Source organism: Euprymna scolopes, chromosome 39 (genome assembly GCF_053919585.1).
Source record: "Euprymna scolopes isolate OS-2025 chromosome 39, ASM5391958v1, whole genome shotgun sequence".
In the NCBI taxonomy this organism is placed as follows: domain Eukaryota; kingdom Metazoa; phylum Mollusca; class Cephalopoda; order Sepiida; family Sepiolidae; genus Euprymna; species Euprymna scolopes.
Window position 1 is genome coordinate 61,149,175 of NC_136520.1, and position 24,182 is coordinate 61,173,356.

The window sequence follows — 24,182 nt, forward strand, 5'->3', positions numbered from 1 at the left end:
TTATTCATCAATAAAATAAAAGTTATTTTTTTTAAAATAGTATTAATTCCATGTTCAGCTTAAGTTACCCGAACTAAAAACTGCACAAGTCGATTAAAAAATAACGTCGCTACATTTCCTATTGCAGCAATCATGTACACTTGAATGATTGTCCCAGTAACAACTAAAAGTGTATGGAGACTGTAATAAACATATTCTAACCTAGTTGTATACACATGAAACAGAAAAAGTAGTATAAAAAATAAAATAAAATAAAAAAAAAGAAGAAAGAAGAAAAAAAAACCCAATAGAAAGAAAAAGGACAGAAAGAAAGGAAAAGGAAGAAGAAAAAAAAGAAGGAAATAAGCACATACTTGGATTTGGTTATTTTGTAACTGGCTGTGGGCCAGAAACAAGTTTATAAAGTTCAATAATTCTCAACAAGTCCCAACACAAAGGCCTATTATACACATGTCTACATTGTCGCCTGCTAAACTAAACTGCTCGTTCGTAATTTCTTCTATCACAGGTAAGTTCTATATATATATATATATATATATATATATATATATATATATATATATATATATATATATATAACTTTTAACTTTTTACTCTAAAAAAAAAAACTATATACAAAATATAATCTGTCTATCCGTATCATCATTTTTATTTTAGTGTTTTACCTGTATAGCGACTTACTCACCGCGCACCTGTGCCCTTTCCAAACTTCGTCGTGCGATCATGTTACTATATCCCAAAGCTTATTAGAAAGTTCCTAGAACTGCCGTCCGTGGAACTCTGTTCTACTGGCCTGCTTTCCAGCTGAATACAATATGGTAGTCTTCAAGCCCAACGTAAACAAGTTCTTATTTAACCGTCCCTTTAAATAATCAAATTACACCAAATTTCGACTACTAACGATTACTACGCTATTGTCCAAATGACCAAAGTTTTTTTTCTTAAAAAAGCTAACTTATAGGTGTTTGTGATTATAGGTTGTTCTCCTACATGCAAGAACGGAGTAAATGTTTTTGTTTTCGAAGACTGATTTTTCAAAGCTTACATATAATTTTACTCTCCATTAACAGCCCCTCCCCCATTTCAGGGAGACAACGGAATTGTTGGAAGAATTAGAAAAGGTCAATGAGAAACCTAAACCCGCCTGTGTCACCGTTTTCTAATTATTATTTTTTTTATGCTCAATTTTTAGAATAGGGCTAAAGGATACACTCGGCATTAACTGAATGGGCCGGGGGGGGGGTTTACATAAAACGACATTAATTTGAAATAATTTTCGCCAGTTTTTTAGCCATAAACCTTCAAGGCACACCCGGCGTGTGTATACTGTTACTCCAGTTCCTGCACCCCATATAAGCATTTATATTCTTACCTTGATATTTATAACTAGCAGGATCTGTGGAAATTCCACAGATTGAGGAATATATTAAATCAAAAAATAAGTTTCGAAAAAGCTGACATTTTTGCGAAATAGTGTAAAAATGAATTTTTTGGGACCGAATTATTTTGGGGCAAGATAAATAAAGACCTGGCCAGAGATAGGTTAGTCTTGAAGTCAGTTTCTAAAAGTTGTCGAATGCATCCCAACATGTAAAACAGATGTTAAACCTAATATAATAATTATAACTAAAAGGACCTGTGGAAATTCCACGGCTTGAGAAACATATTTAATCAACAAATATGTTTTGATAGAGCTGATATTTTTCTGGATAGCGCAAAAAATTAGTTTTTTTTTTTTTTTTGACAGAAAAATCTATAACAAGAAGCAAATATGAATTTATTAACATTGCTATGAAAATAGTGTCCATTGTATTTTAAGTATAGAACTGACTCAAATAAGATAAATTAATAATTACTAATAAATACTCAGAAAGTAATATTGTGCTACATAGTTCAATACCAATTATAAAATCACATTGTAAAAGACTATCTTTAATTTACTCCTTCAGTCTAGCACCTCTTAGCTAACAATGTTTTATTTATTTATTTTTTTCGTTGTTTTTTCTTTTAATGTTCCCTGTTTTTTACATAGTTAGTGGAGGAAAAATCCTTCAGGATTGATACATTTCTTATTTTTGTTACTATCTAGAGTACCAGTTTGGGGAGCTAGTTTTCCTCCCCACATTAAAAACCGACCTTGTGTCCTCTACCATCGTGAGGATGCAAGTAAAAAAATAAAAAAAAGTGTCCATTGTATTTTAAATACAGAACTGGCTCAAATGAGATGAATCAATAATTACTAATAAATACTCATGAAGTAATATTGCGCTACATAGTTCAATACAAATAATAAAATCACATTCTAAGAGACAGTTTTTGATTTACTCCTTTAGTCAAGCAAATCTTAGCAGACAATGTTTTTTACCCTATTTCCTTCATATGTTCCCTTTTTTTATATAAAGTTTCGCCTACCTCCTTTTATAAATCCCTTTCTCACACTATTACACTACTGATCACAAATTATTAAATGACATTCGAAAACGAGGCTACATCAAAGGGAGGTCACTCATTCTTGTCCAGGGTGGCCAGATCTTTGTATAGATACTCCCTCAGGCATTTGTCTATAAAAAATAGCCCTATAGCAATGGAAAAGTTGTGATGCATGTAGGTTTGAAATGCTGGAAGCATATAATAATTGATCTGCCATCATTATATGTATCTGTGTGTGTATGTACGTATATGTGTACGTATGTTTATATATGTACATGTGTATGTATATGTGTCTATGTGTATATGTATATATATATGTATATATATTAATGTGTGTTTGTATGTATATATATTAATGTGTGTTTGTATGTATATATGTATATATATGTTTGTGTGTGTATGTCTATATATGTATGTGTATATATGCATTCGTGTATGTTTGTGTATAAATGCATAGATATGTATGTATATGTAGTTAAATATATGTGTATGTATATGTGCATATATGTGTACGTATTTATATGTGTATATGTATGTATATTTATGTTTGTATTTGTATATGTGTGTGTATGTTTGCGTATGTATTTGTGTATGAATGCATGTGTGTATGTATATGTATTATGTATTATTATTGTGTATGTATGTATATATGTGTGTATGTTTATGGATATATGTGTGTGTATGTGTGCGTGTATGCGTCTACGTATATATATATATATATATATATATATATATATATATATATATATATATATATGTATGTATAGCAATGACCGTCTTCAGTGTCATGTCTGCTTGAGTGTGTGAATTCACCGGTGCCACTAAAAAAATAAATAAAACAAAATAAAAATAAAATAAAATAAAATAAAAATATAAAAAAAAGTAATGTTAGCGTTCATGGATTTAAGTGTCTGAGGGAGTGGCACTCGTCTGACAAGACGTTGCAATCATATATATATATATACTAGCATAAATACCCGTCGTTGACTTGGTTCAAAAACAACCTACAGAAAATGGATTGTGATGGATGAAAGTATGATAGGTTATGAAAAGGAGGGGGTTGTAAAGAGATAGGTTTTGAAACTCAAAAATTTTACCCTAAGCAAAATATGATGTAAATGAAGATAATTTTCGCGAAAATATAATTTTTTATATCAACTTTGTTTCCATTCGTAGCCAAGAGTGACCAACAAAATGATGGGATCAAGTAAAGATTAGATACCCCGTAGCAGACGACAAAAATAAGCGAACAATTCAAGGCGCACCGTTTGTTCGACCTTGACATTGCCGTTAGTTGTTTCTAAACTTGTAAACAGGTCAAATAGCAGACATATTCGAATGTTGGCGAGCAAGATTTTTTAAAAATATATTTACAAAAATTGAAAGATTTAAAAGTAAAAATAAATATTTACAAAACATTTTCTTTAATATTAAATATTTACAAAACTTTTAAGGATTAAAAAAAAAAAACGTTTTTTCAGCTTTATATATATATATATATATATATATATATATATATATATATATATATATATATATATATATATATATATATATATATATATAGTGTAACCGGGATTGTAGAGACCAGAATATAATATAAGAGATAACATTAAATTGTGCCACGTTTTCGTTTTGTGGCTTTAACTGCAAAATGCTTGTATATTTTCTTTTATCCAATAACTGAAGGGATACTCACACACACAAAAAAAACCCTAAACAGGTTCCCATACAAATCGAAAAACTTCCACAGTAGTTCCACTGTTTATCGACTTTGAAGAAGCGTTAATACGGGACACTCGTCTCGCATGAACGAAGTCGAACAGCGTTAGCCTTACTTTGTCAACAAAAGGAAACAGAGCGTGAATATTTCATTAAAAGATCTGGCCGATAATTAATATGCAAAATGTTTGTCGACTGAATGCAATATATATATATATATATATATATATATATATATATATATATATATATATATATATATATATATATATATATATATATATATTTGTTCTCTCCCACTGCAAGAACTTAGATATCAGGGTCGGTGGGACTGAGAAATCAGCACTCGCGAGGAGGGACACTCCGACCTGCAAAAAAATGCCATCTGAACAGAAATACTATATACGTTATACACGTAATATTATAAAGGTGATATAAGATACAAGTTAGAAAAGCATTTCATCCAAGGCATGAAAATTGTTAAACAAAATGTTTTTACTATAGGCTTTAAAAATAAAGGTACAAGATTCAATTTGAAATTTATTTATCTTCAAAGTGTATTTTTATAAATTTTACAAAGTAAGGTATGCAAATTTAATACCTTACTTTGTAAAATGTATAAAAGTGCACTTTGAAGATAAATAAATTTCAAATTGAATCTTGTACCTTTATTTTTAAAGCCTATAGTAAAAACATTTTGTTTAACAATTTTCATGCCTTGGATGAAATGCTTTTCTAACTTGTATCCTATCTTTTTAAGATTATATTTTATTTAATTTATTAATTTGGATTTAAAAAAATGAATGTGGTTTTGCATGTATTTATAAAAACTCTCCTACTCTCTATTTCAGTTTGTATTTCTCCTCACGCTACAACTAATTTTTGCAACCCACTCTTTGTATTATTACAGGTCTGAATATTCTCTCTGTTTCAGTTTGTATTTCTCCTCATACCACAACTCTTTTTTGCAACCCCTCTTTGTCATACATGACTGAATAATGAGAAAATTTGAATTTTTTTAACAAAAAACTTTAAAATAACTTTTTTAGATTCATTTTTTAAAAACTTCTTTCAGAATAGAAAATCTTTACAATTTAATAAGGAACATATTTCATATGGGTTTCATCAAAAATATTCAATAGATAACGAAAAAAATAGAGATGAAAATTTCAAAAAGAGTGTATAACTGGTTACGCTCAATAGTAGTCCTCGCTAGCGAAAGACTTTGTTATTGTTATTCTATTATTATTATTATTTAAAACATTTTGTGTCCTGCGCTTTTGCGCAAAGATTAATTGGGTGAAGACTTTCAATATTTACTTCAACGACGTTAGTGGATCCTAGTAGTAATAGTATGATCATATATCTATGCCGAATAAGCTATACAGAGGTGTCCATGTTTCATCGTCGCAGGGAATCAGTAGACTAAATGCACATATGTTTTTTTTTAGTTAGATTAATATTACTGAGATATCTAACTGACCAATCAGATTGGTTGTTATTTCTCCCTTGCGGATTAGAGTTATCGAAAATATCTATTGAGCCAGTAACTTTTCTCCTTTTTTTTTTTCCAAGACGACAACAAACATGCCTGAAAACTGTCGAAGGCCAAACCGAACGAAACGTTGCACGAATTATATTCAAGATAAGAACAATAGTCCAATCAAAACAAGTGCTTGTATCCCTCGACGTAAATACCCCTGACAAACCCGACAAGCAGCTAAATCCCACCCCTTCACAGTAGAGATCACTAGATGTAAAAGAGCCTTCTACTCCAGTAGTTTCTTCCCCAGGACTGCTAGACTTTGGAATTCCCTTCCAGGTCCCTGCTTCCCCAACTGTACTGACATGCAGAAGTTCAAGTGTAACGTGAGAGGACATTTTGCTGCCCAACTCCCTATATAGTATCCCAGTAGCTTATGTCCCTGATAGTATTCCCCTACATCAAAGTGGCAATATGCCTTGTTTGGGGGTGAAATGTAATTAAAAAAAATAATAATAATACAAACAATCTGGCCTCATCTAAAAATTCAGAACTGAAATAATCTTTATTTTTATAATATAGCCATATTTTGATTAACCCACATACAAGGGGCGTTCCTAAAGTAAAGCCTTTCATTTATTTAACTCAAATATTGAAGAGCTATGAATACGAGAGTGGCACCATTAAAACGAGCGACCTTTTGTGCTTCATAATTTATTTTACTACATAGTCACCACCATTCTCAATGCCCTTTTGCCAAGAATTCAATGATGCATTTCTGCTTTTTATGCACGTCCATAACAGAGGTTAATTTCTCAGAATCTCAAACCGTCAATATCTGCAACAGAGAGACGAAACTTTCAGGTAATGAATGCATAATGAAATTTTACAATCATCCCCTCTGATCCATTCCGACGGAATGAAAAATAGGAGGCATTACTTTTTTGGAACGACCCTCGTAGGAATAAAAAATGGGAGGTATTACTTTTTGGGACGACCCTCTTATATCTTTGTTTCAATTAAGACCAATGAAATTTAAGAAATTCGATGTAAATTGGTGCAGCAACATGTTTGAATATATTGTTGCCGGGCAACACCGGATTTCTCTGCTCGTCTTAGAAATACTTGATGAACCATAAATCCGTGTGAGTTAATAGTTTTAAAATTTATGGCGGTTATATTCTTATGTCTAAACATTTTATTTGCTCTTGTTTTATTTGAAGATTTATGCCGTCGCTTATAAAATGTTCTAACTTGCGTGTGTGTGTGTGTGTGTGTGTGTGTGTGTGAGAGAGAGAGAGAGAGAGAGAGAGAGAGAGAGAAAGAGAGAGCTCCCTATGTACTCGAAAATGGCTGGGCCGATTTTTTTTTTTAAATTACACACGAAAGTATTTACTTTATGTATCTGGCAGTGTTCTGAGGTAGGTTTCGAAATAATCTAATAAAAGAAAGAACAGACGATTTTGTACCTCTATAAGGTCACCATTCACCCATGTATGGAGTACCGTTGTCACATTTGGGCTGGTGCATCTGCTACTTGTCTCTCACTCCTGGAAAGGGTTTAAAAGAAAGTCGCCAACCTGATAGGTCCTGAACTGTCATCTCGGCTTCAGCCTCTGTCCCATCGATGAAATGTAGCATCCCTCTGTCTGTTCTACAAGTACTTTAATGGTGAATGCTCTGACGAACTGCAAGCACTTGTACCCCCCTCAACGTGAATACCCCTGACAAACCCGATAAGCAGCTAAATCTCACCCCTTTACAGTAGAGATCCTTAGGTGTAATAAAGCCTTCCACTCCAATAGTTTCTCCCCCAGAACTGCTAAACTTTGGAACTCACTTCCGGGATTCTGCTTTCCCAAACTGTACTGACATGCAGAAGTTCAAGTGTAATGTGAACAAACATCTTGCCACTCATCTCCCTTCATAATACCCCTGCAACTTATGTCACCGATAGTAGCCCCCTACTTCAAAGTGGCACTGTGCCTTGTTTGGGGTGAAAATTGAATTTTAAAAAATAATTTAACCAAAGTTAACACCTTACACAGCCTAACATCACAAGTGTATTTGAGAAATTTTATTACCAAAAAAGCCGACAGGCCAAACATATAAATTCAACAGTAAGTTCTTTGATATGACAGAGGTGCGTTTGAAATGTAGGTTTCTGTTTTAAGTACAATTTCACCATAATACTTTACTTTTTCATTTTAAACTTAAATTCAATCCATTATCACCGTAGAAGCAGTAAGACCAGGCATATAAAATCAACAGTAGGTTCTTTGATATTACAGAGGCGCGTTCCAAATGAATGTTTCTGCTTAGAGCACAATTGAAGTATAGTACTTTACTTTTCCATTTTAAACTTTAATTCAAGCTATTATATATAAAATAGTTTTATAAAATCCACAGTAGATTCTCTACAGTGCAATGTAGACTACAATGTATTGTGGACTGTCACTGCGGAGAAGCATGTAAAGCTTCCTCCAGATGCATCGCAGTGGATCTCCAACTAAAACAGGTAATCAACGGGCGATTTCACAGATTTCGATGACAATAAAAATCTGAGAGTGTGAAACATTCGTTGACCATCATTCAATCCCGGGCAACGCTAGTTTTCACCTAAAGCAAGGATCGTCAGCCTATGGTGAGAGTGCCAACAATGGCATGTTACATGATGAAGAGAAGCCCACTGGATCTCCGGAAACGTGCCTGGTTCTGCAAATAAAAATCTAATTTAAAAATAAAAAGAGAGAGATCATAAGTCAGTCGTGAGGCTGCATATCTACCTGACAACATAAGGATGAGACAAAGTTTTATCTGGGCTTCACTTCTGTGCACTGAAGTATTCCGGAAATAATGTCAGGGTATGTTGAAACGAGAACCTATCGTAAAAAGAAAAAATAAGTTCATATTACCGTAATACAAAGCCGTCAGTGTAACTTCTGCTACTCGACGTCCAGTATATTGTAACATTGAATTATCTTCGTAATTCTTCATCGTTTTTTTGAGTTTAAAAAATAGGAAGCCTTACTTTTGAAACGACCCTCAGATGTTTAAAGATTTTATTTATTTTTATTTTATTTGAAAAATGCCTGCTTATTCAAAAAAAAAAAAAAATGCAGTAAAACAAAAAACTGGTCACTAGAACCAGTTTATAAGCGTGATGCTGTATTCCTTTACCTGACAACATAAGGATGAGCCATAGTTTTATCTGGGCCTCAGTTTTTTACTTACAATCTTTTTATACGATCCAGCTGATATATTTTGCATGTTTATCACTGTTATCAAACAACATTAGATCCACAAATCATATTGTGAAACGATTGAGTCTCTCGGATGAATAAAACTAGAGCTATCGCCAAAACTGTGACTTTTGACCTAGATATCCGAAAAATTTAATCAGTTTGACCATGACCGATATTTGGTCAAAGTTTGGTAACGATTGGTCAAGTGAGGTGAACACACAAACAAAGAAACAAGCGCGAATAAAAACATAACCTCTAAGCATCTCAGTTCTCTATCGGTCTGTAATAGTTAAGATTTGAATAGCATAGAACAACGTGTGTCGTGAAACTGTATTCACCCGCCTGACAATATAAGGATGGGTCAAAATCTTATATGGGCTTCTTTTTCCATATTGTATAAAGCCATTCAATGGAAAAGTTCATAACTCTAAATCTGTTAATTTAAAAATATCGGATCCATATATCCAATTTGGAAATATCGGAAGATGAAATTCTGTCAAAATTTAGACAGTGACCTAAGGATTTTTATGGTCAAAACCAAATTTAAAGTACCAAAAATTTTACTATACCATAATTTATATAAACATGAATTTTTAGAAAACTGGATCTAAGCATATGTACACAATTATTACTATAATTTTTTTTAACACCTACAGACACTAGTATTTTATCCTTTTGGGAATCATTAGTGCAGGGTGTTTACAGCCAACAAACAAAAAAAGTAACAAAAGTAAGATAAGTTACTCTTCTACCTACCTTCAATTCGAACTATCGAGGCCTTATAATGAATACATTTACTCTTAAATCAAATTTTCACGGTACTGAAAAAATACTTTTCTGCATGTTTTATCTAATGCAACGCGGCGGCCATAGTTGTAGTTTTCTGGATATTAATCAATGTAACTGTTACGTGTTATGATGTTATAAGTGGTGGCCATTTTTGTAATGAATAAAAGCATTATAATACATTAGGCACCGCCAATTACAGGCCGATCGGGAAAAACGAACTTACATTTTACAGTCCTATCATTTATATAAATATGAACTTTTTAATAAACTGGATCTAAACACACATACATATTATATTATATTATATTATTGCAATAACCAAGACCATATATTATAACAGGTTTATCATAAGATGTATTCAGTGTTAGAATCGTTTCTTAACCATCTTAATCTTGGTTATTGCAAAATTATAATATATGCCCGATTATTAATACCAATAATCGTTGAGCTTAATTAACTGAGTCAATTAATATTTAATTGGTATACATTACCGGAATTTAATAAGTAAATTTTGGTTAAAAATTATAAATATATATAATGTTTAGATTCAGTTTTGTAAAAAAATAATTAATGCACCATTTTCTTCTTTCTCTGAGATGAATATACAAAGAATTGAGCTTATGCATTTTCCTGAAAATATAAAGCAGAATCTAAGGACCGATAGTTATATCGAAATTAACCTCTATATTCTTTCATATTCATAATTCATCGTTATATAAAATTAATGTTCTTCTAGCTAGCTTTAGTCACATGGTTTTCATTTTAAGCCCTGCTAAGAGTGATATAATATGAATGGAGGAGATATTAAAGGAGTTAGGTTTACATCTCTACAACCACAGTATATCCTTATACATTTCTGCAAGATATAAAGCCATATGAGCTCTATCAACAAACCAAATCGGTGGATCCCATAGTAATATCAACATTAACTCCTCATTCTTTCTAGTCCATAATTCGTCGTTATATGAAATTAGTGTTCTTCTAACTAGTGTTATAATATCTATTTGTATATCAGTTATATTAATTTAATTTTTAGCCATGTTAAGGACTATTTAATAATGAAGGAGATATTGAAGATGTTACAAATTAATGTCAATAATAGATTTACTGGTAGTTGTAATCTGCAAATCCTTCAAATAAATTATAACTATCTTATGAAGACTACAATATACAGGGCGGAACAATAAAGGAAACAGCGCTACAGCTTTATTTTAAAACTTTTACTGAAAAACATCAATTCAGGCAACTTGATTATGTAGTAGAGATGACATCTATTCAATGTAGTTGCCTTCAGCCTCAATCACCACCTTGATACTAGTTTGGAATTCTGAGCATACCTTTTCCACAAATGCTGGCGAGAGCTCAGCGAATGGTTAGTGATCAGGTTGACTTTGGTGTTGTGAGAGGTCATGTTGGTGATCTTCTCGACATATAATCAAATGAAGTAGTTCAGCGGGTTCAGGTCGGGGAGGAGGGGTGGGCCAGTGAGAGAAGGGTACAAAGTCGTTGCACTCCTTCTGAAGCCAAGCATGGGTCTCTTTGAACTTATGGGTCAGCACTGAGTCCTGCCGCAACACTTAGGGTCTGCAAGCAGCCACCTGATTGTATCAGGGGATCATCCCGCTCTTCAGAACATCCAGGTACACTTTGGGGTTTACTTTCAAGCAGACTTCGAAGATGCGAGGTGGCATGATGTGGCCCTCGCTTGAAACCATACCAAAGACCATAACTGTGACCGACAACTTTGTTTTCATCACCTTGGGCATGCCCCTGTTATCCGAATTTGCGTTTTGAGGGTGCGGGTTGCCATAACTTGGATCAGTAGAGAGGACATATTGTTCAGCAGTGCTTCTCCGATCTCACTTGTTGAATGTTGTGTTACTTTCAGACATGATAATAGGCTCCTATCGCTCTTGGAATTTGTACACAATTGGCAAACTAGTAAATAGTTTGCAACAAAGAAAACCGTTTTCATCAAACAGAAATGGAATCATGTCTTTTCTAGGGCGACTATTTTATCGTTCCACTCTATATAATTGGTTTTAACTTTCATCTGAGGCAATATCATATCTAATATTGTTTTGTTTATTACACCTATATATGACACAAAAGCCGAGATAAATCTGTCATTAAAATCCACTTTATGGATCTGAAGGGTGAATATTGGACATTAAGGGTTATATTTTTCTGTTTTTATCTATATCAATTTCAGGGCAAATTTTAAAAGTAGTGTTGAGTTTAAAGTAGAAAATTGACTACGTTAGTTCTACCAGTTAAATCTGAGATGGTGGCTTGAAAGTTTTACAATGTGATGTCAGATTTTTTTTTTTTTTTGATGGGATTTTGCCATTTTTAAAGTAATTTCTCTTAGCTGCCAAATATTCGACTTGTTGTGTTCCACCATTTGTCCTCCTTAATTTAACCTCTACAAATTAACGTTTTTATATTTTTAAACTAAAGAAATAGTGTGTGTTTTTATTAGTAGTTGTGAGCAGCAAAAAAATTTAAATTAATTATTATTTGCATTACGATGTGTGAAAAACAGTAAAGAAACAAAAATCAAGACAGCACTTATATATAGTATCATGCGTTGAAGGTTCAAACATGCAAACACATGCATGACGGCCAGTAGCAAATGCACTGAACGATGGAGTCAGGTTGTCAGATTGATATTGTCAGTGGTGAAAGGTCAACTATTTGCTGCACGCACCTGTCAGAGATGAGCGCAGCTGCAAAAAGCACATCATATATATAGCCCAGAGAAAAAGGTAAAAAGAGGACAGAAGCCTACAGTCAGCTGGCAAATCAACTTAGCACAAGCGTAACTCTAGCCACCCTTCTCCCGGTCTGCACTCTCCATCTCAAGCTTGACACACACATTATAAGGCAGTGACAAAAGAAATAGCAAATAAAAGTTTTTATATTTTTATATAAAACAAAGTGTATGAGTTTTTTTGTTTTATTTCTGGCTGACGAAAAATCAACTACACACTTTACATTTCAGTAGGAGCCCTCTGGCCATTTAAAAATTACCTGGGTAGCTGTGTCAAGATTCCCCAGTGGAGGCGCCTCAGGCAGTAAGCCATAAACTTACTCTACTCAAAAGATGGGAGGCAGTGGCCTGGGAGGATGAACCTCTCCCTGTTATCTCACAGTTGATGCAATTCTCTATCTATATAAAAGCCAATTACGTCCAAGGATAGTGAACTGCTGCCACATCTGGGCAAGAGCTGCTAGAAACAGCTTATCCTGCCTTGACAGAGTACAAAATAGACTTTGTAGCTATAGAATGGCCTTTTTCTCTTCCCTGCGACCTCTTTTCTACAGAAGAGATATTGTGAGCCTGTCTTTGTTTTATCGTTATTTTCATGGCAAGTGCTCGTCTGAGCTCTAATCTCTCACGAAAAACACTCGTCTAGCTGTAACCACAGTCAATAATTTTCCTCACTCTTTATCTGTGCCTAAACCAAAACGTAGATTCCATGAACAAAGCTTCTTTCTTAGAAGTGCACGCCTGTGGAACTCTCTTCCATTTGCCTGTTTCCCAGCTGATTACAACTTGATTGTCTTCAAGTCCAACATAAACAAATTCCTGATGAACCGCCCCCTAAGTAATCCAACTTACAAAAATTTCACTACTTATGTTTACTGCACTATAATCACATTGACTAATATATACCCATTAACCCTTATCCTCGAGTGGCCACCGGGCCTTGATAAGTGGTGATTCCTGTGTAAAAAAAAAACAAAAAAACTTTCTCTGCTTAAAAGCTGGGAGGCAGTGGCCTGGGAGGATGGACCTCCTAGAACTGCAGAGGGCATTTCAACCATACTTCAGTTTACAAGGAAAACAGCCATCTCAAGGATGGCTAATACTTTGTTGGCTTTGGTCTTGGTCCAGCCGGCACATAAACGGTGGTAAACAAAATGTGGGATGACAATTTTAAACATTCAATATCATGCGTCGATGAACTTTCCTTTCATATGGGCATGATTTTAATGGATGACGTTTTTTTTTTAAGAGAATAAATTACAGATTGAATTCATACTGTAATTTTGTTTTTGTTGTAAATGTTCGACTTGTTTGGAAAAGTAGCCAAACCTGTTTTTTTTTTTGTTTTTTTGTTTTTTTTGTGATGAAAGCATTTCCTTTAGAAAAATCTTAGCATTTTATATATAACAAGTAGAATATAATGCCCTATAATTTGTATAAGCAGTAAATTTAACGTTGCTTTTTTACATCTTAAAAAAAAAAAATATATATATATATATATATATATATATACATTAGTGATGGGACGATTCCAATATCTGTTCCAGATTCTGATATAATTATTGATTCCCTACCAAATTCCGATTCTTTATAAATCTCTAAATGTTTCGATTACCGTAAGAACACATTAAAAGAGCATATATTTTCTGAAAGATAAAAACACTTCTTAGTGGAAGATTTTCTTTAAAAAAAAACGAAATCAAATTAAAAAATAATAATAATTGAAGGAATCGTTTTTTGCATCGGAATTGCGATTCCGCAAAACATTGTGATTTTTTTTTTATTCTTGGTTTTGATTAATATATATATATATATATATATATATATATATATATATATATATATATATATATGTGTGTGTGTGTGTGTGTGTGTATGTGAGAAAGACTGTCATTTATGTTAGTGTTTATTTATCACTCCTTTTCACCCCCAAGAAAGGCATTGTGCCACTTGGACTTAGAGTTATTAATAAAGATTATGCCTACAGGAGAATGTGTGGGGAGTTAAACAGCAAGATATGTCTGCTCATGTTACATGTAAACTTCTGTGTCTTAGTGCAATCAGAGAAGCAAGAAACATGGAGGGAATTCCAAAGTCTAGCAGTCCGTATGAAGAAACTACTAGACTAAAAGGCATCTAGGGATCTCCACAGTAAAGGAGTGGTATTTTGTTGCTTGTTGTGTCAAGGGAGCATAAAAAGTGCACAGGAATGCAATGTCGCTGCGATAGGGCAGAGGCTGGAGCTTGGCCTAAGTGCACTTGTCCCAGGACAACTAATTGTAGGTTTTCTTTAACATCCTCAATCATTCAGATTCATTTAATTGAAACCCAAAATTAGTAAAATTTACAACACATTCACCAGAAAATATGACTTTAATGGCGTACTGTTGCACCAATGTCTGCTTAAAACAAATTTGCAACTATTCTGCGTAACAGCACTACAGTCCACAATACATTGTAGTCTACATTGCACTGTAGAGAACACGTTGCTGATTTTATAAAATTATTTTTTATATATAATGGCTTGAATTAAAGTTCAAAATGGAAATGTCAAGTATCATGGTTCGATTGTGTTCTAGGCGGAAACATTCATTTCGAACGCACCTCTGTCTTATCCTACTGTTAATTTTATACGCCCAGCCATTCTGCTTGTGTGGTTCTAAAACTTCTCAAATACACTTGTGGTGTAAGGCTCTACAAGGGTCAAAATAAGACTGTTTCTTCTATAATTGGCTTTTTTTTTTATAATCGATTTTCAATATCATCGGAAGTACATTCACATATTATACTGTTTCGTTGTATCATAACTCAGTGCGGCTAGACTAGCATTTTCCCTAGCTGTGGATCGAACCTACAACCATTGCGTTGACAGTCGGTAGCTCTAACCACAGGACTATGGACCAGTGTTCACAAATGGTTCATCAAATGCCTATTAAATAAGCGTGTGTGTGTGGGGGGGGGCGGAATTAACCTATGTTACTTACTAATAGACTATTTCAATCTCAATAAATACTGGAAGACTAAGCCGTAAGGTATCCGGTTACGCTCGTATACGGAACTGGTGGCTGAAGTTTGGTGCCTGCTCAGATGCTGCATTCAAATTAAATTGTCCTTAGCTAATGGAGGGGAACCCCTTTTTTACTAAGGCAATTTTATTTTTACAAACTTTTGGGGGAGCTGGTTTTCTCCCACATTAAAAACAACCTTGTGTCACATTTTGTTTCGTGGGGAAGCAAATAGATATCAATCGATATCCGATGGGCCAAACTTTCTCGGTCGTCGGCTAACCCTAACCCTAACCCTAACCCTAACCCGACGAACAGCCCACTTATTGTATGCTTTGCAATACATGCTGTTACTTTATTTTGACGTTCTGTTTTTCTTTGCAACTCTTAACAGGGCTATAACGATATACATGATGTGTTTTGAAGGCAGCGAACTTTAAATTGACCACTATTTTCTATGATTGCAGATTTGGCAACTATCTGTTATTTTCAGTTCAGCTTGGTTTGACAATTGACCTTGAAGAGACTGATACTCGAGCAGCTTTGCAAAGTGTGCAAATTTGATGAACGAATAATTTCACCTGCAAACTGTCCACCGAGTTCATGCAATTTAACCCCATTAGATCATTTTCTTTAGGGATATATAAGTCGCACACCAACGCTGATTAACCAGAAACAATAAACCACTTAAAAGACAACATTTGATGCGTTATTGCCAAAATACAGCCTAATTTAACGAGTAGAGTTTGTAAAAATTGGACTTCTAGATTACGTCCAAGCCGTGTAGCCATATGTTCAAAATTGTATTTAAAATATAAATGCCAAAGATGGAGGGGGGGGGGTAATACATATTTGTATAATAAAAATAATTTTCTATGATTTATTTTAATTTAAAGTTCACCGCCTCTAAAAAAAACATCCTTTATAAATAGAGATATTTATAAATAATTCTATCAAATATTATATTTCAATAAATGATGCTTGATTTCTTCTGAGAAAGACATGAACAATATTAACAGTGAATAATTTTAAATTTAAAATACCAATGATTAAAGAAATACGAAAGGGAAACCTCTATTCACATCGCATGGGATTAATATTCACCCATATTATATCACCTTATATGCAGACGGGACTAGTAAATAATAGTGGAACTCTCAAATCAGGGGAGATAATTCAATCTCAAAGACAAAGGGGTTTACTAGTTTAATTCAGTCTCTACTTGCATATAAATCGCACTTTATCTCTATGTGTTTGTGTAACTCTGTATGTATTTGTATATCTCGGTATGTGTTTGTGTATCTCGGTATGTGTTTGTGCATCTCTGTATGTGTTTGTGTACCTCCGTATGTGTTTGTGTACCTCTGTATGTGTTTGTGTATCTCGTTATGTGTTTGTGTATCTTGGTATGTGTTTGTGTACCTTTGTATGTGTTTGTGTACCTCTGTATGTGTTTGTGTACCTCTGTATGTGTTTGTGTATCTCTGTATGTGTTTGTGTACCTCTGTATGTGTTTGTGTATCTCTGTATGTTTTTGTGTATCTCTGTATGTGTTTGTGTACCTCTGTATGTGTTTGTGTACCTCTGTATGTGTTTGTGTATCTCGTTATGTGTTTGTGTATCTTGGTATGTGTTTGTGTACCTTTGTATGTGTTTGTGTACCTCTGTATGTGTTTGTGTATCTCTGTATGTGTTTGTGCATCTCTGTATGTGTTTGTGTATCTCTGTATGTGTTTGTATCTTTGTATGTGTTTGTGTATCTTTGTATGTGTTTGTGTACCTCTGTATGTGTTTGTGTATCTCTGTATGTGTTTGTGTACCTCCGTATGTGTTTGTGTACCTCTGTATGTGTTTGTGTACCTCTGTATGTGTTTGTGTACCTCCGTATGTGTTTGTGTACCTCCGTATGTGTTTGTGTATCTCGTTATGTGTTTGTGCATCTCTGTATGTGTTTTTGTATCTCTGTATGTGTTTGTGTACCTCTGTATGTGTTTGTGTACCTCCGTATGTTTGTGTACCTCTGTATGTGTTTGTGTACCTCTGTATGTGTTTGTGTATCTCTGTATGTGTTTGTGTATCTCGGTATGTGTTTGTGCATCTCTGTATGTGTTTGTGTACCTCCGTATCTGTTTGTGTATCTCTGTATGTGTTTGCGTATCTCTGCGTGTGTTTGTATACCACTGCATGTGTTTGTGTACCACTGTATGTGTTTGTTTATCTCTGTATGTGTTTGTGTATCTCCATATGTGTTTGTGTACCTCTGTATGTGTTTGTGTATCTCTGTATGTGTTTGTGAACCTCTGTATGTGTTTGCGTATCTCTGCGTGTGTTTGTATACCACTGCATGTGTTTGTGTACCACTGTGTATGTTTGTGAAGTTTCACAGAAATGTACTTTATGTGTCTGAGAGTGTTCTTAGATAGGTTTTGTATCAGAATGATCTCCAAGAAATATCGAAAATCGATAATTGAAAAATTCAATTAAAGAAGGAACAGTCCGATTTTGACCAAAGTTAACACTGAATCTGAAATTACTTCTTTTAAACTCCTCGGCCTAACGTTCACAGGCAACATGAGTTGGAACTATTACATTGAGAGCATTGCCAGGACGGTACGAAGAAGGTAGGCTTTCTCTACCGTGCTAGAAAGCTACTAACTCCCGAAAGTATACTGTACCTCTATAAAGTCCACCCTTCGCCCATGTATGGAGTATTCTTGTCATATTGGTCTCTCGCTCCTAGACAAGGTTCAAAAGAGAGTTGCCAACCTGGTTGGTCCTGAATTGTCATCTAAGCTTCAGCCTCTGTCCCATCGACGAAATGTTGCATCCCTCTGCCTGTTCTACAAGAATTTTAATGGTGAATGCTCCGGCGAACTGCAAGCACCTGTACCCCCTCGACATAAAAACCCGATAAGCAGCTAAATCCCACCCCTTCACAGTAGAGATCCCTAGATGTAAAAGAGCTTTCTACTCCAGTAGTTTCTTCCCCAGAACTGCTAGACTTTGGAACTCCCTTCCGGGTCCCTGCTTCCCCAACTGTACTGACATACAGAAGTTCAAGTGTAATGTGAACTGACATCTTGCTGCCCAACTCCCTACACAGTACCCCTGTAGCTTAGGTCCCTGATAGTAGCCCCCTACATCAAAGTGGCAATGTGCCTTGTTTTGGGGTGAAAATGTAAAAAAAAAAAAAACTCTTTGTCTCACTGCTGGTGTGCTATATAAACCAAGCCAATCAGGAAAGAGAGATGAAATAGTTTTGCCAGTAGCGAATTGAGAAAATATTTTTTTGTGTTTAAAATGAGAGTATCAAGCAGAAATTCTGAAACATATGTGCACAATGATATTTGTTGACGTTAAATTTGCCTGGAGTATGATTACAAATTTTTTTATTCGATCCAAACACTGTGAAATCCATCCATCCATCCATCCATAGCCCTTGAGCCCCTGGAGGGGCATAGCCCATCTACAACTTTTTGTAGATGTTTTTGTAGCAAGGAGTTCTTTTTACAGGGTGAGGGTGCTGGTCCTACGCCCAACCTTCCCAGAAGGTACATACAGCGCCTAGCCTTCCCAAATGGTCACCCATCTGGTACTGGCCAGGCTCAACGTTGCTTAACTTCGGTGATCTGGCGAGAACCGGTGTGTCAACGTGATTGTGCCGTACAAGCACTGTTAAAGTCTTAATACAGGGTGACCCCAAAAGAATGAAAGCTAAATGGAGGCCATCCAGAACATTTAGAACATATGCTGTAGAACGGAGAAAAAAAGGCCAAAGACCCTAGTGTTTTGATGTGATGTTTTGAATATAATAAACTAGTTATGACTAAAGTTTCATTTCATTCGGACAAAACACTAAGAAACGGGGCCTAATTAGATTTGGGGCCCGTTTTTTGGGGTCACCCTGTATAAATTTCGCCCTCTATATTATTAACATTATTATTTTAATTTTTACTCGACATTAATTGACCCACTGGGGTTGATATGTCGTAAAAAATATACCATCTAATTTCTTATTTCATTAACGAAGGCTCCATTTTATCTAAACAATGTTATTAACCAGGCGTTATTCACTGCAAACGAATATTGGTTACTTATTTTTAGGGCTACGACAACAGCATATTCTTTTCATTGTTTTGACTCTCGAGTGTGTATCCGTTGATATCTTATATGCTTTTATATATAGTAATGTGGATCTTGGTTGATTAACTGTGTCGGATATATACTCGAGAGTCAAAACAATGAAAGAATATTCTGTTGTCATAGCCCTACTTATTATTATGCTTATATATATATATATATATATATATATATATATATATATATATATATATATATATATATATATATATATATATACTAACTGTACATACTCGGCATTGCCAGACAAAAACATATTGCCAAGCAGAGGGGTTAGTCACATACTATTTAAGATACAACAAATATCCTACGTTGTTACTATTTTCTTGAAAGTTGATCATATTTTGGATTTTTGGAAGCATAAAACAATCATCTTCATCTATGGAATTCAAACAAAGATATAAAATCCCATGACTTAAAGGGAAATAACTCATAGGTTAAATGAAAACTTTTTTCCCCGTTTTTAAACGCAGCTGATGATGGTTATAATAATAATAATTAAAAATAAATTAAATGTAAATTAATTAAAGATAAATTAAATAAAAATCACGTTCATAATATTTCTTAATTGAATACTTAAAGCAATTATATTACTAATTTCCATTAAAGTTTTAGAGCTAATTATTAAAACAGATTTTCGTTAATGTAATATGCAAATGAGATAATCTCTTGAATGTTGAGGTTGATAATAATTTAGGAAACAAAAATTCCAAGCGGCGACTCACGAGTGGAAGAAAAGAGAAGCCAATTTTAGGGTTGTTATACACTCTGCAAACAAAATTATTAGCCACGTGTTGACTCAAACAAAAGCTATATATTCTTTTTCTTTGTCGCGATTTCAGATGCGTCATATAGTTTTACAAGAAAATTCTGTTTACATCGATTGTTCGTTTTCTTTATTTTATTTTATAATCTGAACCTTTTGCACGATCTTGATTCGTGTATAAATTTAATGTTTGTAGCTGACTGTAATATATTAGGTTGGTGAAAAAAAATAATGTCGTTTATTTGACGTTCAACTTTAAAAGATCATAACTCCCTTCATAATAAACTTTATTAATCGAAATAAGAACCATTAGAATCGACACATTTTTGCCAACGAGAAACAAGTTTATTTATCCCATTAGCGTGGTGTATCAGAATTTTTGTAGGAATTTTTGTAGGAATTTTTGACACCCCTAACACGAAACTGCGAATACAATATAAAAATCTCGGAATTTCTCTGTTAAAAGTGGGTTATTTATTTTCTTTATGGATTATACTTCCAAAATAAACTATTACAGTTGTTTTAAAAGTAATAGAAATATTTTTTTTTTTTAAACAGTAATGAATTTTCCGAACTCAATATTTTTCAATTAAAAATCTATCAAAATTTTTCTATTGATTCTATTTTTACGATATTTTCAGGGTCAATGTGAAATTTTATGTTCTTTCCAATAAATCGAATATAATATTTTAGACAAACGTTTTTTTTTTAAATTCACGACCCCCCCATCCCAATTTTTAAGTGTCTATTAAAAAGTAAATACTTAATTTAGTAACCCGAAAGAAAATAATTAATTTACTCACAAATTGAAGAGAAAAGGTCAATACATAATATATTCAAATTTAAAAAAAAAGACAGTGTTCTTTTAGAATTTTACCTGTAAAGTTTGAAGTTTAAAACCTTTTTTTTAAACCACGTTATTTGTTTTTTCTTTTTTCTTTTTTTTTTAATGGAACCTTGGTCCTTGCTCCTTTAATTGAAAAAAAAAATTAGGGCTTGAATTACATTTTTCGAGGAGTTATAAGCTTGGAAAGACAGGGGGTCGAATAATTCACGCCTCCCATTTTGTAAATGTCTAATAATAATTAATTTAGACCCCGATAAGTACATAATTATTTACTCACAAATTGAAGAGAAAAGGTCAATACATAATATATTCAAATTAAAAAAAAAAAAAAACATATTGTTCTTGTAGAATTTTACCTGTAAAGTCCGAAGTTTAAAACCTTTAAAAAAAAAAAAACACGTTTTTTTTTTTTTTTTTTTTTTTTTTTTTAATGAAATCTTGGTCCTTGCTCCTTTAATTGAAAAAAAAATAGGGCTTGAATTGCATTTTTCGAGGAGTTATAAGCTTGGAAAGATGGGGTGGAATTATTCGCTATTTTCACGAAATTTCTGACACTGCTAGAAACCCGGAGTTCTGGAAGTGATGACCTCATTGAAGGCCGATTTGGCATCATCTCGGCTTTTGAAGCATTTTTCGCACAGGAAGTTGTCGAGATGCTTGAAATAGGGATAAATGGTGGGCAAGAGGTCCGGTGAATATGGCGGATGAGGCAGATTCTTGTAACCCAATTCGTTCAGCTTCTGCAGAGTCAGTTGAACAACATGAGGGTAAGCGTTGTCATGGGGGGTGGAATTGGTCCATTTATATTGACCAATCTCGGGTACATACGTTGGAGCTTCTGGTGCATTTCATCAGTTTGTTGGCAGTACTTCTTCGCCGTAATCGTTTCGCCCTGATTCAATAAGCTCTGATTGAGAAGCCCGGCCGCAGACTACCAAACAGTCACCATAACTTTTTTTTGTGCAATTTCGGCTTCGGGGAGTGTTGTGGAGCTTCTCCGGCATCCAACCACTGTGCCAAATGTCGCCGGTTCTCGTAGAAAATCCACTTCTCATCACACATCACAATCCGCTCGAGGAATGGGCTGTTTTTATTGCGCAGAAGGAGCGTAGAAGACACCTCAAAACGAGGATTTTTTTTATTATCGTTCAATTCATATGGCACATATTTATCCAACTTTTTTTTTACTTCCCTATTTGCTTTAAATGGCAAACGACGGTCGACCTCGAGTTCAACAGCAACTTCTTGTGTGGTTTTGTGAGGATCGGCTTCAATTAAGCCTTTCAAATGTTCATTAGCAACAGTAGTCGGCCGGCCGCGACCGTCTTCATCTTTGAGGCTCTCGTCACCATAGCGAAATTTCTGGAACCATAGTTGTGCCACACGTTTGTTAGTGATTTCTGGGCCACACGCATTATTGATATCATGAGCTGTTTTGGTAGCTTTTCGGCCTAGTTTGAACTGGAACAAAAAAAACGTACGAATTTGAATTTTGCCCATGCCGTTGAAAAGTCTGCAAAAATGAATGAAGAGATTCAGAACGGTAACGAATAACATGATTCGATAGAGCGAAAAACGCGCTTCAAAATTATATATAACATGGCTATATATATCAGTCCACAGGCTCGAGGTTTAACATAAGGGGTATTGAAATTTTGCGAAAATCTTTTTAATCGGTTTTCAACGAGAAATTTGGCTGTCAAGGGGTCAAAGTTGAACGGCTTGACCTTTGAAAACTACCAAACTTCTCCGCCAATTTTGGGTCTAAACACTTGAAATTTTACATAAAGTGTATTCAGACATAGGGCAAGCTTTTTAATCGGGTTCTGGCCGAAAATTTGGCTGCCAACGGGTCATAGTTCATAAGATTTGACCTTTGCGTTCTCTAGCAAACTATTCAGCCAATTTTGGATCTAAACATTTGAAATTTTACATAAAGAGTATTAAAACACGAAGCAAGCTTTTAAATCAGTTTTTGGACGAAAATTTGGCTGCCAAGAGGCCAAAGTTGAAAGAGTTGACCTTTGCAGTCTCTACCCAAACTCCTCCGCTAATTTTGGGTCTAGAGACTTGAAATTTTATATGTAGGTTACCTGGACATGAGTCAAACTTTTTAATATATATATATATATATATATATATATATATATATATATATATATATATATAATGCACATAAAGTTATGAACAGTACATAGGGCCCGGGCAAAGCTGCGTACTCCCGCTAGTCATATATAAAAGTAACATATGTGAGAAAACGATATTGTTTTTTGCACCAACTTAATAATAGACGTTTTAAAAAGTACATTTATGTGACAGGTTTAGTTTATGAAACCTATTGATTCCTTTGAACTTTTCATCTTTAAGATGGCTGCCGTTGAAAACAACGTTATCTTTTTTTTTTTTACAAAGGCATCACCACATTATCAAGGCACAGAGGCCACTCAAGGATAAGGGTTAAAGAGTGTACAGTAGAAATTGGTCAATATAGTAATCATTAGTAATGAAAATTTGGTAAATTTGATAACTTATATGGAACGGCTCATCAAGAACTTATTTACTTTAGACTTGAACACAACCATATTGTAGTCAGCCGGAAAGCAGGAAAACGGAAGACAATTCCACAGGCGTGCAGTTCTAAGAAAGAAGCTTTAATGGTAATAAAATGTTCAAATTTATTGTTATTAATTGGAAATGTATCAAATATATTGTAAAATATATGTAACTAGTTATAACGTTTTTGATTATTTTAAACTTTTCAGCTTTAAGAATGATTATTACCGTAACAGCATTATCGTAACTAAATTATTTTTTAGTTTTATAATAGTTTATTCAAGTTATATTATTACAGCTTTTCAATTGTTAATTGAACCAAGTATTTATAATACTAGAACTAATTAGGTTAAGATGACGTCGTTTCAATGGTAGCCATTTTAAAAGCTGAAATATTCCAATAAAGCTTTAAGAATGGCTACCATCATA

The 24,182-nt window shown here is 34.0% G+C and overlaps 1 protein-coding gene and 1 pseudogene across 2 annotated transcripts in view; one reads left to right on the forward strand and one right to left on the reverse strand.

The window, feature by feature from the left end:
- The first annotated feature begins 314 nt into the window (after positions 1-314).
- Positions 315-24,182, forward strand: part of LOC145263805 (ATP-dependent translocase ABCB1-like) — a 218,656-nt gene continuing 194,788 nt past the window's right edge. For both annotated transcript variants that reach the window (XM_080120869.1, XM_080120870.1), the window contains exon 1: positions 315-508. The gene's annotated coding sequence lies outside the window, so the exon portion shown is untranslated. The remainder of the gene's footprint in view (positions 509-24,182) is intronic.
- On the reverse strand, positions 19,000-19,116 carry LOC145264088 (5S ribosomal RNA; annotated as a pseudogene).